The sequence below is a fragment of the Lissotriton vulgaris genome, unplaced genomic scaffold (genome assembly GCF_964263255.1).
Source record: "Lissotriton vulgaris unplaced genomic scaffold, aLisVul1.2 SCAFFOLD_1673, whole genome shotgun sequence".
Classification (NCBI taxonomy): domain Eukaryota; kingdom Metazoa; phylum Chordata; class Amphibia; order Caudata; family Salamandridae; genus Lissotriton; species Lissotriton vulgaris.
This window is the reverse complement of record NW_028241535.1, coordinates 391,603-418,274: the sequence shown is the minus strand read 5'-3', so window position 1 is coordinate 418,274 and position 26,672 is coordinate 391,603. Positions and strand designations below refer to the sequence as shown.

Sequence of the window (26,672 nt, the reverse complement as noted above, 5' to 3'; positions counted from 1 at the left end):
TGAATCATTCTGTTAGAAAGCTCAATAACAAAGTGAGTAGGTTGTTCCGTTCCAGGACATTGCATTCTATTTCGCATGGCTGTATTAATGATGACAGTATGTATTTGGGGGATGGTGTGCATTTGTCTCGGGTGGGGAATGAGTTACTCATAGGAGACTTCTTAGCATGGTTGAAAACGTTAAAACATGACCTTTAGGTAGGAGCTTTGTGGGGGGTCCGGATAGCCGGTCAACTATCCGGCCTGTGGCGGTAAGGTCATGATCGGTGAGCACTAATTGGAAGATCCCTATGAGTGGGCGTCACCCAACACGGATGGGAGCGCTCGGGAGAGGTGGCCTTTGGCCCCTCAACGGGGAGGCGGTCCCTTCTAAGGATGGGTCGCCGAAAGAAAAGGAAAGGCGGTCAAGGCCCCTTCCTGTGTAGGAGGGGTTACAGCCCCCTCCTGGGGAATTTCCCGGGGCCAGTGACGTCTGCGACGGCAGATGTGGTAAGTTGTGTGGGGTTTGGGGGGAGGTCTACGCTACCTTCTAGATACCTCACACGAGTCCTCGAACGACCTTTAACTGGCGTCGAGTTTATTGGTGCCCCCGTCAAGTCAAGGGAAATTGGTAGTTGCACTTGAGGTACGCCTCAGTGCTGTCGCCCCTCCCAAGTGGGGGGGGTATTTCTGGTTAGGGATCTTGACACCGGTTACGACCTTGCCGTTGGCCCTTAAACGTTAGGATGTACAATTTCAATATTTCAAGAAAATGTTTTGTAGGATGTTAGTTCGGCTAGGAGAACCTCTGTATTAGAGAATCTGTTAAGGTTAGCCAAACATCGCAATGTGGTAATGAAATTGTACATTAATATGAAACTGTTTAATGTTTTAATTTTTTGTTTTAATAAATACGGCCGGGAGGGTCACTCCCTCCCTCTTCCAAAAAACTTCAAGAACTGTTTCCGGTTTCCCTCCTTTGGGGATTGTGTTGCGAGGGGGTGGCGGGTATCTCAGCCATATGGAAAGGGGCGACCACTCGGTCCCCCCGAACGTATGGCAGAGTACCTCGATCCCCCCGGGAAGCCATTTTGGGCGGGAGGCGCGTCTCGGCTGGTATGCCCGAAGCGGCGTAGCCGGGGCGCGCGTTTTCCCGCCCTAGAGTGGGCTGGCCTAGACACTGACGCGGCTGGCCACGCCCTCGGGGCAGGCAGGGGCGGGTTTACGCCCGCCCTGAAGACGGATAAAAAGGGACGCAAGACCAGAAGGCATCCTCTTGTTCCTGTGCTCTGAAGCTGCACCTCCTCGCTGCACGTGAGCTCGAGACGGAACGAAGAGCCAATTTTGACCCACCCACCAGCCCCTGAAGACAGCCAGTTGTTTGTAATAAAAATTGATCGATAATTCTATTTCGTTTACAGGTTGTGGTATTATCGTGTTGATGTTGAGTGTGTAATAAAGAATGGTCTATTTTATGTAAGTTTTGTGATTAAAGAAATTCGGATTTAGTGTCCATTTATAAGCATGCTTTTTTCGGTCATAGTGGCCAATGTATTTTTTAGTTTAGTTAGCATTGTCGTATTTATTTTGGTCGGGCGGTAAGGTCATGATCGGTGAGCACTAATTGGAAGATCCCTATGAGTGGGCGTCACCCAACACGGATGGGAGCGCTCGGGAGAGGTGGCCTTTGGCCCCTCAACGGGGAGGCGGTCCCTTCTAAGGATGGGTCGCCGAAAGAAAAGGAAAGGCGGTCAAGGCCCCTTCCTGTGTAGGAGGGGTTACAGCCCCCTCCTGGGGAATTTCCCGGGGCCAGTGACGTCTGCGACGGCAGATGTGGTAAGTTGTGTGGGGTTTGGGGGGAGGTCTACGCTACCTTCTAGATACCTCACACGAGTCCTCGAACGACCTTTAACTGGCGTCGAGTTTATTGGTGCCCCCGTCAAGTCAAGGGAAATTGGTAGTTGCACTTGAGGTACGCCTCAGTGCTGTCGCCCCTCCCAAGTGGGGGGGGTATTTCTGGTTAGGGATCTTGACACCGGTTACGACCTTGCCATTGGCCCTTAAACGTTAGGATGTACAATTTCAATATTTCAAGAAAATGTTTTGTAGGATGTTAGTTCGGCTAGGAGAACCTCTGTATTAGAGAATCTGTTAAGGTTAGCCAAACATCGCAATGTGGTAATGAAATTGTACATTAATATGAAACTGTTTAATGTTTTAATTTTTTGTTTTAATAAATACGGCCGGGAGGGTCACTCCCTCCCTCTTCCAAAAAACTTCAAGAACTGTTTCCGGTTTCCCTCCTTTGGGGATTGTGTTGCGAGGGGGTGGCGGGTATCTCAGCCAGGTGAGGCTCGAACTCACAACCTCGGCATGGCTCAGTGCAAGTACTGCTGTATAAGTACCGCGCGCTAACCGATTGCGCCACTGGAGCTCACTGTTTTCATTTCTCCCCATTTGAGCCATCTAGTGCTAACCAAGTAGATACTGCACTGCTCCATTATTCACTGTGCAAGATCGACTCACATGCTAGCATGTTATCATGACTATTAAAAATACAGTCCAAATGGAATAGATTTGATAATTCTGCTATATCGTGTGCTCTGTCTATTGAACACCCCATACATTTGCCGTTCTGACACAGTCTAGGATAAACTTATGCTTATTTTTAATTAGCACATAGTTAGAATTTCACCAAAAATGAAATATAGGCTCCTAAGGCAGACGAGGTGGCCGAGTGGTTAAGGCGATGGACTGCTAATCCATTGTGCTCTGCACGCGTGGGTTCGAATCCCACCTTCGTCGGAAAGCCATCAGACACTCTTTTGAAGGTGAGCATGTCTTGTAGTACAATTACACTCTCTTTCAAGACACTGCCATAATCCACTAGAAGGGCCCAACTGACTATTCCATTATGGCATTTATGTCAAATAAAGGGAAGTATTTTGTGCTTAATTGAAATTAGATCTTTCATGAAGTGTCCAGAGGATTGCCTATTCCTCACTCCTGGCCTTCCAACCAGTTTGGATAGATAGACTGATAAGAAAGCATTTCTTACTCCTAAAGTTTCAGACGTCTCAAGTGTATGAGTGTTTACATTTGTCTGCCCCACAGAGACAGATCACTTCTAATAAGTGAGTTCTCTATCTGTCACTGATTGCGGACATACTCACTAGAGCTTTCAGTATGGTCATAAATGTGAATACTCTTATGTTCTCAAATCAAAATGGAGTTTTTCCTACTTTCAAGAAAAGTGTCTTAAGCATGCTCTTCGATTTGTGCACGCATGTAGACATTCAAATGCAACTGCATTTCCATACAGAGTCTCAAAATCATAGATATCTTCATACCGCAGTAAGAATACATGTTGCGATTTACAAACTGCAGGCAGACTGGCCTTGTAGCACAGTGGCAGAGCACTGGTCTTGTAAACCAGGGGTCATGAGTTCAAGCCTCATCAGGGCCTTTTTATATGTGTGTTTCTGTATGTTGTTTTCAAGTCATTCTTTCTAGGAGTCACACCTTGTCTTAAGTTTGCTTATTGACAAGCTTCCCTTTCCATCTTTCATCTTATCAAGAAGACTTCATGAAAACCATTGAACCATAAACTATTGCCTCACCCCTTCCGATCGCCTGACGAACGCCTGACAAACGCCATTCTCACCCCGCCGGGCAAGCCCTGCCGGGCAAAGCCAAATAAGCCATGCATATTTAAAGTTCCTTTGAAAGGCAGAGCGAGGACTAGGACGTCTGTTCCGACTGAGTCTGCATCCACAGAAAGGATGAAATAAGGCTCTAGAAATTTCACCAAGGAGATATGAACTTCATCCCCCTTAAAATACTTTTTCTCCCAGATACCCCGGCTCTTAGTCAAATGAGGTTAATCTTCAAACCCCCACTAACCATAAATATTCACCTCTCCTGCTGTCCATTCAATTGATACAAGGTATCTTGTACATGGAGAGAATGTGAGAAAAAGCAGAATTGCTTCATAGATTTGGTGACCTTGGATGGGTGGGCTGGATAAAGAAGTGAACTTGGTTTCCGGAAAGGGAGTATCATGATGGGAATGAGGAAAAGAGAACATGGACCACATTCACAGGTTAGAGAAATAAATGTAATAGGTTGAATGGTTTTGAAAAGCTAGCTTTGAGCAGGAATTGTTTTTTAAAATTGCAAAGAACTAAAAAAGTCAATGTGGGATTGGAGGCACAATCTGAGCAGAAAGCACCATAAGCTGCTATGGTGCAACTCTTATGTTGACTAGAAACTTTAATATGATGATGCTCTTCTTTTGATATTTCTTTGAGTTAAATTTTATTGTATGTAGCTGACACAGCACTGTTTGCAGCTCCTCAGTTTATGGTTATCCCGTGACAACAATGTATTCATCATATTTATTATTCTACAAAAGTATTTTTAAATGCACTGATGTGGTGTTTGCATGCTATGCAAGATGGTACATCATTGAATGTTTATAAGGAGCATCGCATAGGATATGTGATATTTGGCACCTGGAGGAGTCGGACACGCAGATCCTGAAAAGAAGTTAAGACTCTCTAGCAAGAGCCGTCTTTATTCTGAGTCTAATCTTTACTTTTAGTGAAATGGTTTATGAAAACCAATCAACTGCTCCAGGTGAGGCTCGAACTCACAACCTCGGCATGGCTCAGTGCAAGTACTGCTGTATAAGTACCGCGCGCTAACCGATTGCGCCACTGGAGCTCACTGTTTTCATTTCTCTCCATTTGAGCCATCTAGTGCTAACCAAGTAGATACTGCACTGCTCCATTATTCACTGTGCAAGATCGACTCACATGCTAGCATGTTATCATGACAATTAAAAATACAGTCCAAATGGAATAGATTTGATAATTCTGCTATATCGTGTGCTCTGTCTATTGAACACCCCATACATTTGCCGTTCTGACACAGTCTAGGATAAACTTATGCTTATTTTTAATTAGCACATAGTTAGAATTTCACCAAAAATGAAATATAGGCCCCCAAGGCATACGAGGTGGCCGAGTGGTTAAGGCGATGGACTGCTAATCCATTGTGCTCTGCACGCGTGGGTTCGAATCCCACCTTCGTCGGAAAGCCATCAGACACTCTTTTGAAGGTGAGCATGTCTTGTAGTACAATTACACTCTCTTTCAAGACACTGCCATAATCCACTAGAAGGGCCCAACTGACTATTCCATTATGGCATTTATGTCAAATAAAGGGAAGTATTTTGTGCTTAATTGAAATTAGATCTTTCATGAAGTGTCCAGAGGATTGCCTATTCCTCACTCCTGGCCTTCCAACCAGTTTGGATAGATAGACTGATAAGAAAGCATTTCTTACTCCTAAAGTTTCAGCCGTCTCAAGTGTATGAGTGTTTACATTTGTCTGCCCCACAGAGACAGATCACTTCTAATAAGTGAGTTCTCTATCTGTCACTGATTGCGGACATACTCACTAGAGCTTTCAGTATGGTCATAAATGTGAATACTCTTATGTTCTCAAATCAAAATGGAGTTTTTCCTACTTTCAAGAAAAGTGTCTTAAGCATGCTCTTCGATTTGTGCACGCATGTAGACATTCAAATGCAACTGCATTTCCATACAGAGTCTCAAAATCATAGATATCTTCATACCGCAGTAAGAATACATGTTGCGATTTACAAACTGCAGGCAGACCGGCCTTGTAGCTCAGTGGCAGAGCACTGGTCTTGTAAACCAGGGGTCATGAGTTCAAGCCTCATCAGGGTCTTTTTATATGTGTGTTTCTGTATGTTGTTTTTAAGTCATTCTTTCTAGGAGTCACACCTTGTCTTAAGTTTGCTTATTGACAAGCTTCCCTTTCCATCTTTCATCTTATCAAGAAGACTTCATGAAAACCATTGAACCATAAACTATTGCCTCACCCCTTCCGATCGCCTGACGAACGCCTGACAAACACCATTCTCACCCCGCCGGGCAAGCCCCGCCGGGCAAAGCCAAATAAGCCATGCATATTTAAAGTTCCTTTGAAAGGCAGAGCGAGGACTAGGACGTCTGTTCCGACTGAGTCTGCATCCACAGAAAGGATGAAATAAGGCTCTAGAAATTTCACCAAGGAGATATGAACTTCATCCCCCTTAAAATACTTTTTCTCCCAGATACCCCGGCTCTTAGTCAAATGAGGTTAATCTTCAAAACCCCACCCCCACTAACCATAAATATTCACCTCTCCTGCTGTCCATTCAATTGATACAAGGTATCTTGTACATGGAGAGAATGTGAGAAAAAGCAGAATTGCTTCATAGATTTGGTGACCTTGGATGGGTGGGCTGGATAAAGAAGTGAACTTGGTTTCTGGAAAGGGAGTATCATGATGGGAATGAGGAAAAGAGAACATGGACCACATTTACAGGTTAGAGAAATAAATGTATTAGGTTGAATGGTTTTGAAAAGCTAGCTTTGAGCAGGATTTGTTTTTTAAAATTGCAAAGAACTAAAAAAGTCAATGTGGGATTGGAGGCACAATCTGAGCAGAAAGCACCATAAGCTGCTATGGTGCAACTCTTATGTTGACTAGAAACTTTAATATGATGATGCTCTTCTTTTGATATTTCTTTGAGTTAAATTTTATTGTATGTAGCTGACACAGCACTGTTTGCAGCTCCTCAGTTTATGGTTATCCCGTGACAACAATGTATTCATCATATTTATTATTCTACAAAAGTATTTTTAAATGCACTGATGTGGTGTTTGCATGCTATGCAAGATGGTACATCATTGAATGTTTATAAGGAGCATCGCATAGGATATGTGATATTTGGCACCTGGAGGAGTCGGACACGCAGATCCTGAAAAGAAGTTAAGACTCTATAGCAAGAGCCGTCTTTATTCTGAGTCTAAACTTTACTTTTAGTGAAATGGTTTATGAAAACCAATCAACTGCTCCAGGTGAGGCTCGAACTCACAACCTCAGCATGGCTCAGTGCAAGTACTGCTGTATAAGTACCCCGCGCTAACCGATTGCGCCACTGGAGCTCACTGTTTTCATTTCTCCCCATTTGAGCCATCTAGTGCTAACCAAGTAGATACTGCACTGCTCCATTATTCACTGTGCAAGATCGACTCACATGCTAGCATGTTATCATGACTATTAAAAATACAGTCCAAATGGAATAGATTTGATAATTCTGCTATATCGTGTGCTCTGTCTATTGAACACCCCATACATTTGCCGTTCTGACACAGTCTAGGATAAACTTATGCTTATTTTTAATTAGCACATAGTTAGAATTTCACCAAAAATGAAATATAGGCTCCTAAGGCAGACGAGGTGGCCGAGTGGTTAAGGCGATGGACTGCTAATCCATTGTGCTCTGCACGCGTGGGTTCGAATCCCACCTTCGTCGGAAAGCCATCAGACACTCTTTTGAAGGTGAGCATGTCTTGTAGTACAATTACACTCTCTTTCAAGACACTGCCATAATCCACTAGAAGGGCCCAACTGACTATTCCATTATGGCATTTATGTCAAATAAAGGGAAGTATTTTGTGCTTAATTGAAATTAGATCTTTCATGAAGTGTCCAGAGGATTGCCTATTCCTCACTCCTGGCCTTCCAACCAGTTTGGATAGATAGACTGATAAGAAAGCATTTCTTACTCCTAAAGTTTCAGACGTCTCAAGTGTATGAGTGTTTACATTTGTCTGCCCCACAGAGACAGATCACTTCTAATAAGTGAGTTCTCTATCTGTCACTGATTGCGGACATACTCACTAGAGCTTTCAGTATGGTCATAAATGTGAATACTCTTATGTTCTCAAATCAAAATGGAGTTTTTCCTACTTTCAAGAAAAGTGTCTTAAGCATGCTCTTCGATTTGTGCACGCATGTAGACATTCAAATGCAACTGCATTTCCATACAGAGTCTCAAAATCATAGATATCTTCATACCGCAGTAAGAATACATGTTGCGATTTACAAACTGCAGGCAGACTGGCCTTGTAGCACAGTGGCAGAGCACTGGTCTTGTAAACCAGGGGTCATGAGTTCAAGCCTCATCAGGGCCTTTTTATATGTGTGTTTCTGTATGTTGTTTTCAAGTCATTCTTTCTAGGAGTCACACCTTGTCTTAAGTTTGCTTATTGACAAGCTTCCCTTTCCATCTTTCATCTTATCAAGAAGACTTCATGAAAACCATTGAACCATAAACTATTGCCTCACCCCTTCCGATCGCCTGACAAACGCCATTCTCACCCCGCCGGGCAAGCCCTGCCGGGCAAAGCCAAATAAGCCATGCATATTTAAAGTTCCTTTGAAAGGCAGAGCGAGGACTAGGACGTCTGTTCCGACTGAGTCTGCATCCACAGAAAGGATGAAATAAGGCTCTAGAAATTTCACCAAGGAGATATGAACTTCATCCCCCTTAAAATACTTTTTCTCCCAGATACCCCGGCTCTTAGTCAAATGAGGTTAATCTTCAAAACCCCACCCCCACTAACCATAAATATTCACCTCTCCTGCTGTCCATTCAATTGATACAAGGTATCTTGTACATGGAGAGAATGTGAGAAAAAGTAGAATTGCTTCATAGATTTGGTGACCTTGGATGGGTGGGCTGGATAAAGAAGTGAACTTGGTTTCCGGAAAGGGAGTATCATGATGGGAATGAGGAAAAGAGAACATGGACCACATTCACAGGTTAGAGAAATAAATGTAATAGGTTGAATGGTTTTGAAAAGCTAGCTTTGAGCAGGAATTGTTTTTTAAAATTGCAAAGAACTAAAAAAGTCAATGTGGGATTGGAGGCACAATCTGAGCAGAAAGCACCATAAGCTGCTATGGTGCAACTCTTATGTTGACTAGAAACTTTAATATGATGATGCTCTTCTTTTGATATTTCTTTGAGTTAAATTTTATTGTATGTAGCTGACACAGCACTGTTTGCAGCTCCTCAGTTTATGGTTATCCCGTGACAACAATGTATTCATCATATTTATTATTCTACAAAAGTATTTTTAAATGCACTGATGTGGTGTTTGCATGCTATGCAAGATGGTACATCATTGAATGTTTATAAGGAGCATCGCATAGGATATGTGATATTTGGCACCTGGAGGAGTTGGACACGCAGATCCTGAAAAGAAGTTAAGACTCTCTAGCAAGAGCCGTCTTTATTCTGAGTCTAATCTTTACTTTTAGTGAAATGGTTTATGAAAACCAATCAACTGCTCCAGGTGAGGCTCGAACTCACAACCTCGGCATGGCTCAGTGCAAGTACTGCTGTATAAGTACCGCGCGCTAACCGATTGCGCCACTGGAGCTCACTGTTTTCATTTCTCTCCATTTGAGCCATCTAGTGCTAACCAAGTAGATACTGCACTGCTCCATTATTCACTGTGCAAGATCGACTCACATGCTAGCATGTTATCATGACAATTAAAAATACAGTCAAATGGAATAGATTTGATAATTCTGCTATATCGTGTGCTCTGTCTATTGAACACCCCATACATTTGCCGTTCTGACACAGTCTAGGATAAACTTATGCTTATTTTTATTAGCACATAGTTAGAATTTCACCAAAAATGAAATATAGGCCCCCAAGGCATACGAGGTGGCCGAGTGGTTAAGGCGATGGACTGCTAATCCATTGTGCTCTGCACGCGTGGGTTCGAATCCCACCTTCGTCGGAAAGCCATCAGACACTCTTTTGAAGGTGAGCATGTCTCGTAGTACAATTACACTCTCTTTCAAGACACTGCCATAATCCACTAGAAGGGCCCAACTGACTATTCCATTATGGCATTTATGTCAAATAAAGGGAAGTATTTTGTGCTTAATTGAAATTAGATCTTTCATGAAGTGTCCAGAGGATTGCCTATTCCTCACTCCTGGCCTTCCAACCAGTTTGGATAGATAGACTGATAAGAAAGCATTTCTTACTCCTAAAGTTTCAGCCGTCTCAAGTGTATGAGTGTTTACATTTGTCTGCCCCACAGAGACAGATCACTTCTAATAAGTGAGTTCTCTATCTGTCACTGATTGCGGACATACTCACTAGAGCTTTCAGTTCAGTATGGTCATAAATGTGAATACTCTTATGTTCTCAAATCAAAATGGAGTTTTTCCTACTTTCAAGAAAAGTGTCTTAAGCATGCTCTTCGATTTGTGCACGCATGTAGACATTCAAATGCAACTGCATTTCCATACAGAGTCTCAAAATCATAGATATCTTCATACCGCAGTAAGAATACATGTTGCGATTTACAATCTGCAGGCAGACCGGCCTTGTAGCACAGTGGCAGAGCACTGGTCTTGTAAACCAGGGGTCATGAGTTCAAGCCTCATCAGGGCCTTTTTATATGTGTGTTTCTGTATGTTGTTTTCAAGTCATTCTTTCTAGGAGTCACACCTTGTCTTAAGTTTGCTTATTGACAAGCTTCCCTTTCCATCTTTCATCTTATCAAGAAGACTTCATGAAAACCATTGAACCATAAACTATTGCCTCACCCCTTCCGATCGCCTGACGAACGCCTGACAAACGCCATTCTCACCCCGCCGGGCAAGCCCCGCCGGGCAAGCCCCGCCGGGCAAAGCCAAATAAGCCATGCATATTTAAAGTTCCTTTGAAAGGCAGAGCGAGGACTAGGACGTCTGTTCCGACTGAGTCTGCATCCACAGAAAGGATGAAATAAGGCTCTAGAAATTTCACCAAGGAGATATGAACTTCATCCCCCTTAAAATACTTTTTCTCCCAGATACCCCGGCTCTTAGTCAAATGAGGTTAATCTTCAAAACCCCACCCCCACTAACCATAAATATTCACCTCTCCTGCTGTCCATTCAATTGATACAAGGTATCTTGTACATGGAGAGAATGTGAGAAAAAGCAGAATTGCTTCATAGATTTGGTGACCTTGGATGGGTGGGCTGGATAAAGAAGTGAACTTGGATTCTGGAAAGGGAGTATCATGATGGGAATGAGGAAAAGAGAACATGGACCACATTCACAGGTTAGAGAAATAAATGTAATAGGTTGAATGGTTTTGAAAAGCTAGCTTTGAGCAGGAATTGTTTTTTAAAATTGCAAAGAACTAAAAAAGTCAATGTGGGATTGGAGGCACAATCTGAGCAGAAAGCACCATAAGCTGCTATGGTGCAACTCTTATGTTGACTAGAAACTTTAATATGATGATGCTCTTCTTTTGATATTTCTTTGAGTTAAATTTTATTGTATGTAGCTGACACAGCACTGTTTGCAGCTCCTCAGTTTATGGTTATCCCGTGACAACAATGTATTCATCATATTTATTATTCTACAAAAGTATTTTTAAATGCACTGATGTGGTGTTTGCATGCTATGCAAGATGGTACATCATTGAATGTTTATAAGGAGCATCGCATAGGATATGTGATATTTGGCACCTGGAGGAGTCGGACACGCAGATCCTGAAAAGAAGTTAAGACTCTCTAGCAAGAGCCGTCTTTATTCTGAGTCTAATCTTTACTTTTAGTGAAATGGTTTATGAAAACCAATCAACTGCTCCAGGTGAGGCTCGAACTCACAACCTCGGCATGGCTCAGTGCAAGTACTGCTGTATAAGTACCGCGCGCTAACCGATTGCGCCACTGGAGCTCACTGTTTTCACTTCTCCCCATTTGAGCCATCTAGTGCTAACCAAGTAGATACTGCACTGCTCCATTATTCACTGTGCAAGATCGACTCAAATGCTAGCATGTTATCATGACCAATAAAAATACAGTCCAAATGGAATAGATTTGATAATTCTGCTATATCGTGTGCTCTGTCTATTGAACACCCCATACATTTGCCGTTCTGACACAGTCTAGGATAAACTTATGCTTATTTTTAATTAGCACATAGTTAAACTTTCACCAAAAATGAAATATAGGCCCCTAAGGCAGACGAGGTGGCCGAGTGGTTAAGGCGATGGACTGCTAATCCTTTGTGCTCTGCATGCGTGGGTTCGAATCCCACCTTCGTCGGAAAGCCATCAGACACTCTTTTGAAGGTGAGCATGTCTCGTAGTACAATTACACTCTCTTTCAAGACACTGCCATAATCCACTAGAAGGGCCCAACTGACTATTCCATTATGGCATTTATGTCAAATAAAGGGAAGTATTTTGTGCTTAATTGAAATTAGATCTTTCATGAAGTGTCCAGAGGATTGCCTATTCCTCACTCCTGGCCTTCCAACCAGTTTGGATAGATAGACTGATAAGAAAGCATTTCTTACTCCTAAAGTTTCAGCCGTCTCAAGTGTATGAGTGTTTACATTTGTCTGCCCCACAGAGACAGATCACTTCTAATAAGTGAGTTCTCTATCTGTCACTGATTGCGGACATACTCACTAGAGCTTTCAGTATGGTCATAAATGTGAATACTCTTATGTTCTCAAATCAAAATGGAGTTTTTCCTACTTTCAAGAAAAGTGTCTTAAGCATGCTCTTCGATTTGTGCACGCATGTAGACATTCAAATGCAACTGCATTTCCATACAGAGTCTCAAAATCATAGATATCTTCATACCGCAGTAAGAATACATGTTGCGATTTACAAACTGCAGGCAGACCGGCCTTGTAGCTCAGTGGCAGAGCACTGGTCTTGTAAACCAGGGGTCATGAGTTCAAGCCTCATCAGGGTCTTTTTATATGTGTGTTTCTGTATGTTGTTTTTAAGTCATTCTTTCTAGGAGTCACACCTTGTCTTAAGTTTGCTTATTGACAAGCTTCCCTTTCCATCTTTCATCTTATCAAGAAGACTTCATGAAAACCATTGAACCATAAACTATTGCCTCACCCCTTCCGATCGCCTGACGAACGCCTGACAAACGCCATTCTCACCCCGCCGGGCAAGCCCCGCCGGGCAAAGCCAAATAAGCCATGCATATTTAAAGTTCCTTTGAAAGGCAGAGCGAGGACTAGGACGTCTGTTCCGACTGAGTCTGCATCCACAGAAAGGATGAAATAAGGCTCTAGAAATTTCACCAAGGAGATATGAACTTCATCCCCCTTAAAATACTTTTTCTCCCAGATACCCCGGCTCTTAGTCAAATGAGGTTAATCTTCAAAACCCCACCCCCACTAACCATAAATATTCACCTCTCCTGCTGTCCATTCAATTGATACAAGGTATCTTGTACATGGAGAGAATGTGAGAAAAAGCAGAATTGCTTCATAGATTTGGTGACCTTGGATGGGTGGGCTGGATAAAGAAGTGAACTTGGTTTCTGGAAAGGGAGTATCATGATGGGAATGAGGAAAAGAGAACATGGACCACATTTACAGGTTAGAGAAATAAATGTAATAGGTTGAATGGTTTTGAAAAGCTAGCTTTGAGCAGGAATTGTTTTTTAAAATTGCAAAGAACTAAAAAAGTCAATGTGGGATTGGAGGCACAATCTGAGCAGAAAGCACCATAAGCTGCTATGGTGCAACTCTTATGTTGACTAGAAACTTTAATATGATGATGCTCTTCTTTTGATATTTCTTTGAGTTAAATTTTATTGTATGTAGCTGACACAGCACTGTTTGCAGCTCCTCAGTTTATGGTTATCCCGTGACAACAATGTATTCATCATATTTATTATTCTACAAAAGTATTTTTAAATGCACTGATGTGGTGTTTGCATGCTATGCAAGATGGTACATCATTGAATGTTTATAAGGAGCATCGCATAGGATATGTGATATTTGGCACCTGGAGGAGTCGGACACGCAGATCCTGAAAAGAAGTTAAGACTCTATAGCAAGAGCCGTCTTTATTCTGAGTCTAAACTTTACTTTTAGTGAAATGGTTTATGAAAACCAATCAACTGCTCCAGGTGAGGCTCGAACTCACAACCTCGGCATGGCTCAGTGCAAGTACTGCTGTATAAGTACCCCGCGCTAACCGATTGCGCCACTGGAGCTCACTGTTTTCATTTCTCCCCATTTGAGCCATCTAGTGCTAACCAAGTAGATACTGCACTGCTCCATTATTCACTGTGCAAGATCGACTCACATGCTAGCATGTTATCATGACTATTAAAAATACAGTCCAAATGGAATAGATTTGATAATTCTGCTATATCGTGTGCTCTGTCTATTGAACACCCCATACATTTGCCGTTCTGACACAGTCTAGGATAAACTTATGCTTATTTTTAATTAGCACATAGTTAGAATTTCACCAAAAATGAAATATAGGCTCCTAAGGCAGACGAGGTGGCCGAGTGGTTAAGGCGATGGACTGCTAATCCATTGTGCTCTGCACGCGTGGGTTCGAATCCCACCTTCGTCGGAAAGCCATCAGACACTCTTTTGAAGGTGAGCATGTCTTGTAGTACAATTACACTCTCTTTCAAGACACTGCCATAATCCACTAGAAGGGCCCAACTGACTATTCCATTACGGCATTTATGTCAAATAAAGGGAAGTATTTTGTGCTTAATTGAAATTAGATCTTTCATGAAGTGTCCAGAGGATTGCCTATTCCTCACTCCTGGCCTTCCAACCAGTTTGGATAGATAGACTGATAAGAAAGCATTTCTTACTCCTAAAGTTTCAGACGTCTCAAGTGTATGAGTGTTTACATTTGTCTGCCCCACAGAGACAGATCACTTCTAATAAGTGAGTTCTCTATCTGTCACTGATTGCGGACATACTCACTAGAGCTTTCAGTATGGTCATAAATGTGAATACTCTTATGTTCTCAAATCAAAATGGAGTTTTTCCTACTTTCAAGAAAAGTGTCTTAAGCATGCTCTTCGATTTGTGCACGCATGTAGACATTCAAATGCAACTGCATTTCCATACAGAGTCTCAAAATCATAGATATCTTCATACCGCAGTAAGAATACATGTTGCGATTTACAAACTGCAGGCAGACTGGCCTTGTAGCACAGTGGCAGAGCACTGGTCTTGTAAACCAGGGGTCATGAGTTCAAGCCTCATCAGGGCCTTTTTATATGTGTGTTTCTGTATGTTGTTTTCAAGTCATTCTTTCTAGGAGTCACACCTTGTCTTAAGTTTGCTTATTGACAAGCTTCCCTTTCCATCTTTCATCTTATCAAGAAGACTTCATGAAAACCATTGAACCATAAACTATTGCCTCACCCCTTCCGATCGCCTGACGAACGCCTGACAAACGCCATTCTCACCCCGCCGGGCAAGCCCTGCCGGGCAAAGCCAAATAAGCCATGCATATTTAAAGTTCCTTTGAAAGGCAGAGCGAGGACTAGGACGTCTGTTCCGACTGAGTCTGCATCCACAGAAAGGATGAAATAAGGCTCTAGAAATTTCACCAAGGAGATATGAACTTCATCCCCCTTAAAATACTTTTTCTCCCAGATACCCCGGCTCTTAGTCAAATGAGGTTAATCTTCAAAACCCCACCCCCACTAACCATAAATATTCACCTCTCCTGCTGTCCATTCAATTGATACAAGGTATCTTGTACATGGAGAGAATGTGAGAAAAAGTAGAATTGCTTCATAGATTTGGTGACCTTGGATGGGTGGGCTGGATAAAGAAGTGAACTTGGTTTCCGGAAAGGGAGTATCATGATGGGAATGAGGAAAAGAGAACATGGACCACATTCACAGGTTAGAGAAATAAATGTAATAGGTTGAATGGTTTTGAAAAGCTAGCTTTGAGCAGGAATTGTTTTTTAAAATTGCAAAGAACTAAAAAAGTCAATGTGGGATTGGAGGCACAATCTGAGCAGAAAGCACCATAAGCTGCTATGGTGCAACTCTTATGTTGACTAGAAACTTTAATATGATGATGCTCTTCTTTTGTTATTTCTTTGAGTTAAATTTTATTGTATGTAGCTGACAGCACTGATTGCAGCTCCTCAGTTTATGGTTATCCCGTGACAACAATGTATTCATCATATTTATTATTCTACAAAAGTATTTTTAAATGCACTGATGTGGTGTTTGCATGCTATGCAAGATGGTACATCATTGAATGTTTATAAGGAGCATCGCATAGGATATGTGATATTTGGCACCTGGAGGAGTCGGACACGCAGATCCTGAAAAGAAGTTAAGACTCTCTAGCAAGAGCCGTCTTTATTCTGAGTCTAATCTAAACTTTTAGTGAAATGGTTTATGAAAACCAATCAACTGCTCCAGGTGAGGCTCGAACTCACAACCTCGGCATGGCTCAGTGCAAGTACTGCTGTATAAGTACCGCGCGCTAACCGATTGCGCCACTGGAGCTCACTGTTTTCATTTCTCTCCATTTGAGCCATCTAGTGCTAACCAAGTAGATACTGCACTGCTCCATTATTCACTGTGCAAGATCGACTCACATGCTAGCATGTTATCATGACAATTAAAAATACAGTCCAAATGGAATAGATTTGATAATTCTGCTATATTGTGTGCTCTGTCTATTGAACACCCCATACATTTGCCGTTCTGACACAGTCTAGGATAAACTTATGCTTATTTTTAATTAGCACATAGTTAGAATTTCACCAAAAATGAAATATAGGCCCCCAAGGCATACGAGGTGGCCGAGTGGTTAAGGCGATGGACTGCTAATCCATTGTGCTCTGCACGCGTGGGTTCGAATCCCACCTTCGTTGGAAAGCCATCAGACACTCTTTTGAAGGTGAGCATGTCTCGTAGTACAATTACACTCTCTTTCAAGACACTAGCATAATCCACTAGAAGGGCCCAACTGACTATTCCATTATGGCATTTATGTCAAATAAAGGGAAGTATTTTGTGCTTAATTGAAATTAGATCTTTCATGAAGTGTCCAGAGGATTGCCTATTCCTCACTCCTGGCCTTCCAACCAGTTTGGATAGATAGACTGATAAGAAAGCATTTCTTACTCCTAAAGTTTCAGCCGTCTCAAGTGTATGAGTGTTTACATTTGTCTGCCCCACAGAGACAGATCACTTCTAATAAGTGAGTTCTCTATCTGTCACTGATTGCGGACATACTCACTAGAGCTTTCAGTTCAGTATGGTCATAAATGTGAATACTCTTATGTTCTCAAATCAAAATGGAGTTTTTCCTACTTTCAAGAAAAGTGTCTTAAGCATGCTCTTCGATTTGTGCACGCATGTAGACATTCAAATGCAACTGCATTTCCATACAGAGTCTCAAAATCATAGATATCTTCATACCGCAGTAAGAATACATGTTGCGATTTACAAACTGCAGGCAGACCGGCCTTGTAGCACAGTGGCAGAGCACTGGTCTTGTAAACCAGGGGTCATGAGTTCAAGCCTCATCAGGGCCTTTTTATATGTGTGTTTCTGTATGTTGTTTTCAAGTCATTCTTTCTAGGAGTCACACCTTGTCTTAAGTTTGCTTATTGACAAGCTTCCCTTTCCATCTTTCATCTTATCAAGAAGACTTCATGAAAACCATTGAACCATAAACTATTGCCTCACCCCTTCCGATCGCCTGACGAACGCCTGACAAACGCCATTCTCACCCCGCCGGGCAAGCCCCGCCGGGCAAGCCCCGCCGGGCAAAGCCAAATAAGCCATGCATATTTAAAGTTCCTTTGAAAGGCAGAGCGAGGACTAGGACGTCTGTTCCGACTGAGTCTGCATCCACAGAAAGGATGAAATAAGGCTCTAGAAATTTCACCAAGGAGATATGAACTTCATCCCCCTTAAAATACTTTTTCTCCCAGATACCCCGGCTCTTAGTCAAATGAGGTTAATCTTCAAAACCCCACCCCCACTAACCATAAATATTCACCTCTCCTGCTGTCCATTCAATTGATACAAGGTATCTTGTACATGGAGAGAATGTGAGAAAAAGCAGAATTGCTTCATAGATTTGGTGACCTTGGATGGGTGGGCTGGATAAAGAAGTGAACTTGGATTCTGGAAAGGGAGTATCATGATGGGAATGAGGAAAAGAGAACATGGACCACATTCACAGGTTAGAGAAATAAATGTAATAGGTTGAATGGTTTTGAAAAGCTAGCTTTGAGCAGGAATTGTTTTTTAAAATTGCAAAGAACTAAAAAAGTCAATGTGGGATTGGAGGCACAATCTGAGCAGAAAGCACCATAAGCTGCTATGGTGCAACTCTTATGTTGACTAGAAACTTTAATATGATGATGCTCTTCTTTTGATATTTCTTTGAGTTAAATTTTATTGTATGTAGCTGACACAGCACTGTTTGCAGCTCCTCAGTTTATGGTTATCCCGTGACAACAATGTATTCATCATATTTATTATTCTACAAAAGTATTTTTAAATGCACTGATGTGGTGTTTGCATGCTATGCAAGATGGTACATCATTGAATGTTTATAAGGAGCATCGCATAGGATATGTGATATTTGGCACCTGGAGGAGTCGGACACGCAGATCCTGAAAAGAAGTTAAGACTCTCTAGCAAGAGCCGTCTTTATTCTGAGTCTAATCTTTACTTTTAGTGAAATGGTTTATGAAAACCAATCAACTGCTCCAGGTGAGGCTCGAACTCACAACCTCGGCATGGCTCAGTGCTAGTACTGCTGTATAAGTACCGCGCGCTAACCGATTGCGCCACTGGAGCTCACTGTTTTCACTTCTCCCCATTTGAGCCATCTAGTGCTAACCAAGTAGATACTGCACTGCTCCATTATTCACTGTGCAAGATCGACTCAAATGCTAGCATGTTATCATGACCAATAAAAATACAGTCCAAATGGAATAGATTTGATAATTCTGCTATATCGTGTGCTCTGTCTATTGAACACCCCATACATTTGCCGTTCTGACACAGTCTAGGATAAACTTATGCTTATTTTTAATTAGCACATAGTTAAACTTTCACCAAAAATGAAATATAGGCCCCTAAGGCAGACGAGGTGGCCGAGTGGTTAAGGCGATGGACTGCTAATCCATTGTGCTCTGCACGCGTGGGTTCGAATCCCACCTTCGTCGGAAAGCCATCAGACACTCTTTTGAAGGTGAGCATGTCTCGTAGTACAATTACACTCTCTTTCAAGACACTGCCATAATCCACTAGAAGGGCCCAACTGACTATTCCATTATGGCATTTATGTCAAATAAAGGGAAGTATTTTGTGCTTAATTGAAATTAGATCTTTCATGAAGTGTCCAGAGGATTGCCTATTCCTCACTCCTGGCCTTCCAACCAGTTTAAATAGATAGACTGATAAGAAAGCATTTCTTACTCCTAAAGTTTCAGCCGTCTCAAGTGTATGAGTGTTTACATTTGTCTGCCCCACAGAGACAGATCACTTCTAATAAGTGAGTTCTCTATCTGTCACTGATTGCGGACATACTCACTAGAGCTTTCAGTATGGTCATAAATGTGAATACTCTTATGTTCTCAAATCAAAATGGAGTTTTTCCTACTTTCAAGAAAAGTGTCTTAAGCATGCTCTTCGATTTGTGCACGCATGTAGACATTCAAATGCAACTGCATTTCCATACAGAGTCTCAAAATCATAGATATCTTCATACCGCAGTAAGAATACATGTTGCGATTTACAAACTGCAAGCAGACCGGCCTTGTAGCACAGTGGCAGAGCACTGGTCTTGTAAACCAGGGGTCATGAGTTCAAGCCTCATCAGGGCCTTTTTATATGTGTGTTTCTGTATGTTGTTTTCAAGTCATTCTTTCTAGGAGTCACACCTTGTCTTAAGTTTGCTTATTGACAAGCTTCCCTTTCCATCTTTCATCTTATCAAGAAGACTTCATGAAAACCATTGAACCATAAACTATTGCCTCACCCCTTCCGATCGCCTGACGAACGCCTGACAAACGCCATTCTCACCCCGCCGGGCAAGCCCTGCCGGGCAAAGCCAAATAAGCCATGCATATTTAAAGTTCCTTTGAAAGGCAGAGCGAGGACTAGGACGTCTGTTCCGACTGAGTCTGCATCCACAGAAAGGATGAAATAAGGCTCTAGAAATTTCACCAAGGAGATATGAACTTCATCCCCCTTAAAATACTTTTTCTCCCAGATACCCCGGCTCTTAGTCAAATGAGGTTAATCTTCAAAACCCCACCCCCACTAACCATAAATATTCACCTCTCCTGCTGTCCATTCAATTGATACAAGGTATCTTGTACATGGAGAGAATGTGAGAAAAAGCAGAATTGCTTCATAGATTTGGTGACCTTGGATGGGTGGGCTGGATAAAGAAGTGAACTTGGATTCTGGAAAGGGAGTATCATGATGGGAATGAGGAAAAGAGAACATGGACCACATTCACAGGTTAGAGAAATAAATGTAATAGGTTGAATGGTTTTGAAAAGCTAGCTTTGAGCAGGAATTGTTTTTTAAAATTGCAAAGAACTAAAAAAGTCAATGTGGGATTGGAGGCACAATCTGAGCAGAAAGCACCATAAGCTGCTATGGTGCAACTCTTATGTTGACTAGAAACTTTAATATGATGATGCTCTTCTTTTGATATTTCTTTGAGTTAAATTTTATTGTATGTAGCTGACACAGCACTGTTTGCAGCTCCTCAGTTTATGGTTATCCCGTGACAACAATGTATTCATCATATTTATTATTCTACAAAAGTATTTTTAAATGCACTGATGTGGTGTTTGCATGCTATGCAAGATGGTACATCATTGAATGTTTATAAGGAGCATCGCATAGGATATGTGATATTTGGCACCTGGAGGAGTCGGACACGCAGATCCTGAAAAGAAGTTAAGACTCTCTAGCAAGAGCCGTCTTTATTCTGAGTCTAATCTTTACTTTTAGTGAAATGGTTTATGAAAACCAATCAACTGCTCCAGGTGAGGCTCGAACTCACAACCTCGGCATGGCTCAGTGCAAGTACTGCTGTATAAGTACCGCGCGCTAACCGATTGCGCCACTGGAGCTCACTGTTTTCACTTCTCCCCATTTGAGCCATCTAGTGCTAACCAAGTAGATACTGCACTGCTCCATTATTCACTGTGCAAGATCGACTCAAATGCTAGCATGTTATCATGACCAATAAAAATACAGTCCAAATGGAATAGATTTGATAATTCTGCTATATCGTGTGCTCTGTCTATTGAACACCCCATACATTTGCCGTTCTGACACAGTCTAGGATAAACTTATGCTTATTTTTAATTAGCACATAGTTAAAATTTCACCAAAAATGAAATATAGGCCCCTAAGGCAGACGAGGTGGCCGAGTGGTTAAGGCGATGGACTGCTAATCCATTGTGCTCTGCACGCGTGGGTTCGAATCCCACCTTCGTCGGAAAGCCATCAGACACTCTTTTGAAGGTGAGCATGTCTCGTAGTACAATTACACTCTCTTTCAAGACACTGCCATAATCCACTAGAAGGGCCCAACTGACTATTCCATTATGGCATTTATGTCAAATAAAGGGAAGTATTTTGTGCTTAATTGAAATTAGATCTTTCATGAAGTGTCCAGAGGATTGCCTATTCCTCACTCCTGGCCTTCCAACCAGTTTAAATAGATAGACTGATAAGAAAGCATTTCTTACTCCTAAAGTTTCAGCCGTCTCAAGTGTATGAGTGTTTACATTTGTCTGCCCCACAGAGACAGATCACTTCTAATAAGTGAGTTCTCTATCTGTCACTGATTGCGGACATACTCACTAGAGCTTTCAGTATGGTCATAAATGTGAATACTCTTATGTTCTCAAATCAAAATGGAGTTTTTCCTACTTTCAAGAAAAGTGTCTTAAGCATGCTCTTCGATTTGTGCACGCATGTAGACATTCAAATGCAACTGCATTTCCATACAGAGTCTCAAAATCATAGATATCTTCATACCGCAGTAAGAATACATGTTGCGATTTACAAACTGCAGGCAGACCGGCCTTGTAGCTCAGTGGCAGAGCACTGGTCTTGTAAACCAGGGGTCATGAGTTCAAGCCTCATCAGGGTCTTTTTATATGTGTGTTTCTGTATGTTGTTTTTAAGTCATTCTTTCTAGGAGTCACACCTTGTCTTAAGTTTGCTTATTGACAAGCTTCCCTTTCCATCTTTCATCTTATCAAGAAGACTTCATGAAAACCATTGAACCATAAACTATTGCCTCACCCCTTCCGATCGCCTGATGAACGCCTGACAAACGCCATTCTCACCCCGCCGGGCAAGCCCCGCCGGGCAAAGCCAAATAAGCCATGCATATTTAAAGTTCCTTTGAAAGGCAGAGCGAGGACTAGGACGTCTGTTCCGACTGAGTCTGCATCCACAGAAAGGATGAAATAAGGCTCTAGAAATTTCACCAAGGAGATATGAACTTCATCCCCCTTAAAATACTTTTTCTCCCAGATACCCCGGCTCTTAGTCAAATGAGGTTAATCTTCAAAACCCCACCCCCACTAACCATAAATATTCACCTCTCCTGCTGTCCATTCAATTGATACAAGGTATCTTGTACATGGAGAGAATGTGAGAAAAAGCAGAATTGCTTCATAGATTTGGTGACCTTGGATGGGTGGGCTGGATAAAGAAGTGAACTTGGTTTCTGGAAAGGGAGTATCATGATGGGAATGAGGAAAAGAGAACATGGACCACATTTACAGGTTAGAGAAATAAATGTAATAGGTTGAATGGTTTTGAAAAGCTAGCTTTGAGCAGGAATTGTTTTTTAAAATTGCAAATAACTAAAAAAGTCAATGTGGGATTGGAGGCACAATCTGAGCAGAAAGCACCATAAGCTGCTATGGTGCAACTCTTATGTTGACTAGAAACTTTAATATGATGATGCTCTTCTTTTGATATTTCTTTGAGTTAAATTTTATTGTATGTAGCTGACACAGCACTGTTTGCAGCTCCTCAGTTTATGGTTATCCCGTGACAACAATGTATTCATCATATTTATTATTCTACAAAAGTATTTTTAAATGCACTGATGTGGTGTTTGCATGCTATGCAAGATGGTACATCATTGAATGTTTATAAGGAGCATCGCATAGGATATGTGATATTTGGCACCTGGAGGAGTCGGACACGCAGATCCTGAAAAGAAGTTAAGACTCTATAGCAAGAGCCGTCTTTATTCTGAGTCTAAACTTTACTTTTAGTGAAATGGTTTATGAAAACCAATCAACTGCTCCAGGTGAGGCTCGAACTCACAACCTCAGCATGGCTCAGTGCAAGTACTGCTGTATAAGTACCGCGCTAACCGATTGCGCCACTGGAGCTCACTGTTTTCATTTCTCCCTATTTGAGCCATCTAGTGCTAACCAAGTAGATACTGCACTGCTCCATTATTCACTGTGCAAGATCGACTCACATGCTAGCATGTTATCATGACTATTAAAAATACAGTCCAAATGGAATTGATTTGATAATTCTGCTATATCGTGTGCTCTGTCTATTGAACACCCCATACATTTGCCGTTCTGACACAGTCTAGGATAAACTTATGCTTATTTTTAATTAGCACATAGTTAGAATTTCACCAAAAATGAAATATAGGCTCCTAAGGCAGACGAGGTGGCCGAGTGGTTAAGGCGATGGACTGCTAATCCATTGTGCTCTGCACGCGTTGGTTCGAATCCCACCTTCGTCGGAAAGCCATCAGACACTCTTTTGAAGGTGAGCATGTCTCGTAGTACAATTACACTCTCTTTCAAGACACTGCCATAATCCACTAGAAGGGCCCAACTGACTATTCCATTATGGCATTTATGTCAAATAAAGGGTAGTATTTTGTGCTTAATTGAAATTAGATCTTTCATGAAGTGTCCAGAGGATTGCCTATTCCTCACTCCTGGCCTTCCAACCAGTTTGGATAGATAGACTGATAAGAAAGCATTTCTTACTCCTAAAGTTTCAGCCGTCTCAAGTGTATGAGTGTTTACATTTGTCTGCCCCACAGAGACAGATCACTTCTAATAAGTGAGTTCTCTATCTGTCACTGATTGCGGACATACTCACTAGAGCTTTCAGTTCAGTATGGTCATAAATGTGAATACTCTTATGTTCTCAAATCAAAATGGAGTTTTTCCTACTTTCAAGAAAAGTGTCTTAAGCATGCTCTTCGATTTGTGCACGCATGTAGACATTCAAATGCAACTGCATTTCCATACAGAGTCTCAAAATCATAGATATCTTCATACCGCAGTAAGAATACATGTTGCGATTTACAAACTGCAGGCAGACCGGCCTTGTAGCACAGTGGCAGAGCACTGGTCTTGTAAACCAGGGGTCATGAGTTCAAGCCTCATCAGGGCCTTTTTATATGTGTGTTTCTGTATGTTGTTTTCAAGTCATTCTTTCTAGGAGTCACACCTTGTCTTAAGTTTGCTTATTGACAAGCTTCCCTTTCCATCTTTCATCTTATCAAGAAGACTTCATGAAAACCATTGAACCATAAACTATTGCCTCACCCCTTCCGATCGCCTGACGAACGCCTGACAAACGCCATTCTCACCCCGCCGGGCAAGCCCTGCCGGGCAAAGCCAAATAAGCCATGCATATTTAAAGTTCCTTTGAAAGGCAGAGCGAGGACTAGGACGTCTGTTCCGACTGAGTCTGCATCCACAGAAAGGATGAAATAAGGCTCTAGAAATTTCACCAAGGAGATATGAACTTCATCCCCCTTAAAATACTTTTTCTCCCAGATACCCCGGCTCTTAGTCAAATGAGGTTAATCTTCAAACCCCCACCCCCACTAACCATAAATATTCACCTCTCCTGCTGTCCATTCAATTGATACAAGGTATCTTGTACATGGAGAGAATGTGAGAAAAAGCAGAATTGCTTCATAGATTTGGTGACCTTGGATGGGTGGGCTGGATAAAGAAGTGAACTTGGTTTCCGGAAAGGGAGTATCATGATGGGAATGAGGAAAAGAGAACATGGACCACATTCACAGGTTAGAGAAATAAATGTAATAGGTTGAATGGTTTTGAAAAGCTAGCTTTGAGCAGGATTTGTTTTTTAAAATTGCAAAGAACTAAAAAAGTCAATGTGGGATTGGAGGCACAATCTGAGCAGAAAGCACCATAAGCTGCTATGGTGCAACTCTTATGTTGACTAGAAACTTTAATATGATGATGCTCTTCTTTTGATATTTCTTTGAGTTAAATTTTATTGTATGTAGCTGACACAGCACTGTTTGCAGCTCCTCAGTTTATGGTTATCCCGTGACAACAATGTATTCATCATATTTATTATTCTACAAAAGTATTTTTAAATGCACTGATGTGGTGTTTGCATGCTATGCAAGATGGTACATCATTGAATGTTTATAAGGAGAATCGCATAGGATATGTGATATTTGGCACCTGGAGGAGTCGGACACGCAGATCCTGAAAAGAAGTTAAGACTCTCTAGCAAGAGCCGTCTTTATTCTGAGTCTAATCTTTACTTTTAGTGAAATGGTTTATGAAAACCAATCAACTGCTCCAGGTGAGGCTCGAACTCACAACCTCAGCATGGCTCAGTGCAAGTACTGCTGTATAAGTACCGCGCGCTAACCGATTGCGCCACTGGAGCTCACTGTTTTCATTTCTCCCCATTTGAGCCATCTAGTGCTAACCAAGTAGATACTGCACTGCTCCATTATTCACTGTGCAAGATCGACTCACATGCTAGCATGTTATCATGACAATTAAAAATACAGTCCAAATGGAATAGATTTGATAATTCTGCTATATCGTGTGCTCTGTCTATTGAACACCCCATACATTTGCCGTTCTGACACAGTCTAGGATAAACTTATGCTTATTTTTAATTAGCACATAGTTAGAATTTCACCAAAAATGAAATATAGGCCCCCAAGGCAGACGAGGTGGCCGAGTGGTTAAGGCGATGGACTGCTAATCCATTGTGCTCTGCACGCGTGGGTTCGAATCCCACCTTCATCGGAAAGCCATCAGACACTCTTTTGAAGGTGAGCATGTCTCGTAGTACAATTACACTCTCTTTCAAGACACTGCCATAATCCACTAGAAGGGCCCAACTGACTATTCCATTATGGCATTTATGTCAAATAAAGGGAAGTATTTTGTGCTTAATTGAAATTAGATCTTTCATGAAGTGTCCAGAGGATTGCCTATTCCTCACTCCTGGCCTTCCAACCAGTTTGGATAGATAGACTGATAAGAAAGCATTTCTTACTCCTAAAGTTTCAGCCGTCTCAAGTGTATGAGTGTTTACATTTGTCTGCCCCACAGAGACAGATCACTTCTAATAAGTGAGTTCTCTATCTGTCACTGATTGCGGACATACTCACTAGAGCTTTCAGTATGGTCATAAATGTGAATACTCTTATGTTCTCAAATCAAAATGGAGTTTTTCCTACTTTCAAGAAAAGTGTCTTAAGCATGCTCTTCGATTTGTGCACGCATGTAGACATTCAAATGCAACTGCATTTCCATACAGAGTCTCAAAATCATAGATATCTTCATACCGCAGTAAGAATACATGTTGCGATTTACAAACTGCAGGCAGACCATCCTTGTAGCTCAGTGGCAGAGCACTGGTCTTGTTAACCAGGGGTCATGAGTTCAAGCCTCATCAGGGCCTTTTTATATGTGTGTTTCTGTATGTTGTTTTCAAGTCATTCTTTCTAGGAGTCACACCTTGTCTTAAGTTTGCTTATTGACAAGCTTCCCTTTCCATCTTTCATCTTATCAAGAAGACTTCATGAAAACCATTGAACCATAAACTATTGCCTCACCCCTTCCGATCGCCTGACGAACGCCTGACAAACGCCATTCTCACCCCGCCGGGCAAGCCCCAAACGCCATTCTCACCCCGCCGG

At 41.8% G+C, this 26,672-nt stretch overlaps 31 non-coding genes across 31 annotated transcripts; 21 read left to right on the top strand and 10 right to left on the bottom strand.

Moving 5' to 3' along the window:
- The first annotated feature begins 2,701 nt into the window (after nt 1–2,701).
- TRNAS-GCU (transfer RNA serine (anticodon GCU)) lies at nt 2,702–2,783 on the top strand. Its single transcript has one exon. It is a non-coding gene; the product is annotated as a tRNA-Ser (tRNA).
- Nucleotides 2,784–3,372: 589 nt separating this feature from the next.
- Nucleotides 3,373–3,444, top strand: TRNAT-UGU (transfer RNA threonine (anticodon UGU)). Its single transcript has one exon. It is a non-coding gene; the product is annotated as a tRNA-Thr (tRNA).
- Nucleotides 3,445–4,608: 1,164 nt separating this feature from the next.
- TRNAI-UAU (transfer RNA isoleucine (anticodon UAU)) lies at nt 4,609–4,703 on the bottom strand. Its single transcript has 2 exons — nt 4,666–4,703; nt 4,609–4,644 (listed from the first exon to the last, which is right to left on the bottom strand). It is a non-coding gene; the product is annotated as a tRNA-Ile (tRNA).
- Nucleotides 4,704–4,992: 289 nt separating this feature from the next.
- TRNAS-GCU (transfer RNA serine (anticodon GCU)) lies at nt 4,993–5,074 on the top strand. Its single transcript has one exon. It is a non-coding gene; the product is annotated as a tRNA-Ser (tRNA).
- A 589-nt stretch (nt 5,075–5,663) lies between these two features.
- On the top strand, nt 5,664–5,735 carry TRNAT-UGU (transfer RNA threonine (anticodon UGU)). Its single transcript has one exon. It is a non-coding gene; the product is annotated as a tRNA-Thr (tRNA).
- A 1,170-nt stretch (nt 5,736–6,905) lies between these two features.
- Nucleotides 6,906–7,000, bottom strand: TRNAI-UAU (transfer RNA isoleucine (anticodon UAU)). Its single transcript has 2 exons — nt 6,963–7,000; nt 6,906–6,941 (listed from the first exon to the last, which is right to left on the bottom strand). It is a non-coding gene; the product is annotated as a tRNA-Ile (tRNA).
- Nucleotides 7,001–7,289: 289 nt separating this feature from the next.
- On the top strand, nt 7,290–7,371 carry TRNAS-GCU (transfer RNA serine (anticodon GCU)). Its single transcript has one exon. It is a non-coding gene; the product is annotated as a tRNA-Ser (tRNA).
- Nucleotides 7,372–7,960: 589 nt separating this feature from the next.
- Nucleotides 7,961–8,032, top strand: TRNAT-UGU (transfer RNA threonine (anticodon UGU)). Its single transcript has one exon. It is a non-coding gene; the product is annotated as a tRNA-Thr (tRNA).
- A 1,159-nt stretch (nt 8,033–9,191) lies between these two features.
- TRNAI-UAU (transfer RNA isoleucine (anticodon UAU)) lies at nt 9,192–9,286 on the bottom strand. The gene is made up of 2 exons: nt 9,249–9,286; nt 9,192–9,227 (listed from the first exon to the last, which is right to left on the bottom strand). It is a non-coding gene; the product is annotated as a tRNA-Ile (tRNA).
- A 287-nt stretch (nt 9,287–9,573) lies between these two features.
- On the top strand, nt 9,574–9,655 carry TRNAS-GCU (transfer RNA serine (anticodon GCU)). Its single transcript has one exon. It is a non-coding gene; the product is annotated as a tRNA-Ser (tRNA).
- A 594-nt stretch (nt 9,656–10,249) lies between these two features.
- Nucleotides 10,250–10,321, top strand: TRNAT-UGU (transfer RNA threonine (anticodon UGU)). The gene has a single exon. It is a non-coding gene; the product is annotated as a tRNA-Thr (tRNA).
- A 1,184-nt stretch (nt 10,322–11,505) lies between these two features.
- Nucleotides 11,506–11,600, bottom strand: TRNAI-UAU (transfer RNA isoleucine (anticodon UAU)). The gene is made up of 2 exons: nt 11,563–11,600; nt 11,506–11,541 (listed from the first exon to the last, which is right to left on the bottom strand). It is a non-coding gene; the product is annotated as a tRNA-Ile (tRNA).
- Nucleotides 11,601–11,889: 289 nt separating this feature from the next.
- TRNAS-GCU (transfer RNA serine (anticodon GCU)) lies at nt 11,890–11,971 on the top strand. Its single transcript has one exon. It is a non-coding gene; the product is annotated as a tRNA-Ser (tRNA).
- Nucleotides 11,972–12,560: 589 nt separating this feature from the next.
- On the top strand, nt 12,561–12,632 carry TRNAT-UGU (transfer RNA threonine (anticodon UGU)). The gene has a single exon. It is a non-coding gene; the product is annotated as a tRNA-Thr (tRNA).
- A 1,170-nt stretch (nt 12,633–13,802) lies between these two features.
- On the bottom strand, nt 13,803–13,897 carry TRNAI-UAU (transfer RNA isoleucine (anticodon UAU)). Its single transcript has 2 exons — nt 13,860–13,897; nt 13,803–13,838 (listed from the first exon to the last, which is right to left on the bottom strand). It is a non-coding gene; the product is annotated as a tRNA-Ile (tRNA).
- Nucleotides 13,898–14,186: 289 nt separating this feature from the next.
- Nucleotides 14,187–14,268, top strand: TRNAS-GCU (transfer RNA serine (anticodon GCU)). The gene has a single exon. It is a non-coding gene; the product is annotated as a tRNA-Ser (tRNA).
- A 589-nt stretch (nt 14,269–14,857) lies between these two features.
- On the top strand, nt 14,858–14,929 carry TRNAT-UGU (transfer RNA threonine (anticodon UGU)). The gene has a single exon. It is a non-coding gene; the product is annotated as a tRNA-Thr (tRNA).
- A 1,168-nt stretch (nt 14,930–16,097) lies between these two features.
- On the bottom strand, nt 16,098–16,192 carry TRNAI-UAU (transfer RNA isoleucine (anticodon UAU)). The gene is made up of 2 exons: nt 16,155–16,192; nt 16,098–16,133 (listed from the first exon to the last, which is right to left on the bottom strand). It is a non-coding gene; the product is annotated as a tRNA-Ile (tRNA).
- A 289-nt stretch (nt 16,193–16,481) lies between these two features.
- On the top strand, nt 16,482–16,566 carry TRNAS-GCU (transfer RNA serine (anticodon GCU)). The gene has a single exon. It is a non-coding gene; the product is annotated as a tRNA-Ser (tRNA).
- Nucleotides 16,567–17,157: 591 nt separating this feature from the next.
- Nucleotides 17,158–17,229, top strand: TRNAT-UGU (transfer RNA threonine (anticodon UGU)). The gene has a single exon. It is a non-coding gene; the product is annotated as a tRNA-Thr (tRNA).
- Nucleotides 17,230–18,413: 1,184 nt separating this feature from the next.
- TRNAI-UAU (transfer RNA isoleucine (anticodon UAU)) lies at nt 18,414–18,508 on the bottom strand. The gene is made up of 2 exons: nt 18,471–18,508; nt 18,414–18,449 (listed from the first exon to the last, which is right to left on the bottom strand). It is a non-coding gene; the product is annotated as a tRNA-Ile (tRNA).
- A 289-nt stretch (nt 18,509–18,797) lies between these two features.
- TRNAS-GCU (transfer RNA serine (anticodon GCU)) lies at nt 18,798–18,879 on the top strand. Its single transcript has one exon. It is a non-coding gene; the product is annotated as a tRNA-Ser (tRNA).
- Nucleotides 18,880–19,468: 589 nt separating this feature from the next.
- TRNAT-UGU (transfer RNA threonine (anticodon UGU)) lies at nt 19,469–19,540 on the top strand. Its single transcript has one exon. It is a non-coding gene; the product is annotated as a tRNA-Thr (tRNA).
- Nucleotides 19,541–20,710: 1,170 nt separating this feature from the next.
- On the bottom strand, nt 20,711–20,805 carry TRNAI-UAU (transfer RNA isoleucine (anticodon UAU)). The gene is made up of 2 exons: nt 20,768–20,805; nt 20,711–20,746 (listed from the first exon to the last, which is right to left on the bottom strand). It is a non-coding gene; the product is annotated as a tRNA-Ile (tRNA).
- A 289-nt stretch (nt 20,806–21,094) lies between these two features.
- TRNAS-GCU (transfer RNA serine (anticodon GCU)) lies at nt 21,095–21,176 on the top strand. The gene has a single exon. It is a non-coding gene; the product is annotated as a tRNA-Ser (tRNA).
- Nucleotides 21,177–21,765: 589 nt separating this feature from the next.
- TRNAT-UGU (transfer RNA threonine (anticodon UGU)) lies at nt 21,766–21,837 on the top strand. Its single transcript has one exon. It is a non-coding gene; the product is annotated as a tRNA-Thr (tRNA).
- Nucleotides 21,838–23,007: 1,170 nt separating this feature from the next.
- On the bottom strand, nt 23,008–23,100 carry TRNAA-UGC (transfer RNA alanine (anticodon UGC)). The gene is given in 2 exon segments: nt 23,008–23,043; nt 23,051–23,100. It is a non-coding gene; the product is annotated as a tRNA-Ala (tRNA).
- A 289-nt stretch (nt 23,101–23,389) lies between these two features.
- TRNAS-GCU (transfer RNA serine (anticodon GCU)) lies at nt 23,390–23,471 on the top strand. Its single transcript has one exon. It is a non-coding gene; the product is annotated as a tRNA-Ser (tRNA).
- A 594-nt stretch (nt 23,472–24,065) lies between these two features.
- On the top strand, nt 24,066–24,137 carry TRNAT-UGU (transfer RNA threonine (anticodon UGU)). Its single transcript has one exon. It is a non-coding gene; the product is annotated as a tRNA-Thr (tRNA).
- A 1,170-nt stretch (nt 24,138–25,307) lies between these two features.
- On the bottom strand, nt 25,308–25,402 carry TRNAI-UAU (transfer RNA isoleucine (anticodon UAU)). Its single transcript has 2 exons — nt 25,365–25,402; nt 25,308–25,343 (listed from the first exon to the last, which is right to left on the bottom strand). It is a non-coding gene; the product is annotated as a tRNA-Ile (tRNA).
- Nucleotides 25,403–25,691: 289 nt separating this feature from the next.
- TRNAS-GCU (transfer RNA serine (anticodon GCU)) lies at nt 25,692–25,773 on the top strand. Its single transcript has one exon. It is a non-coding gene; the product is annotated as a tRNA-Ser (tRNA).
- The last annotated feature ends 899 nt before the right edge of the window (nt 25,774–26,672 follow it).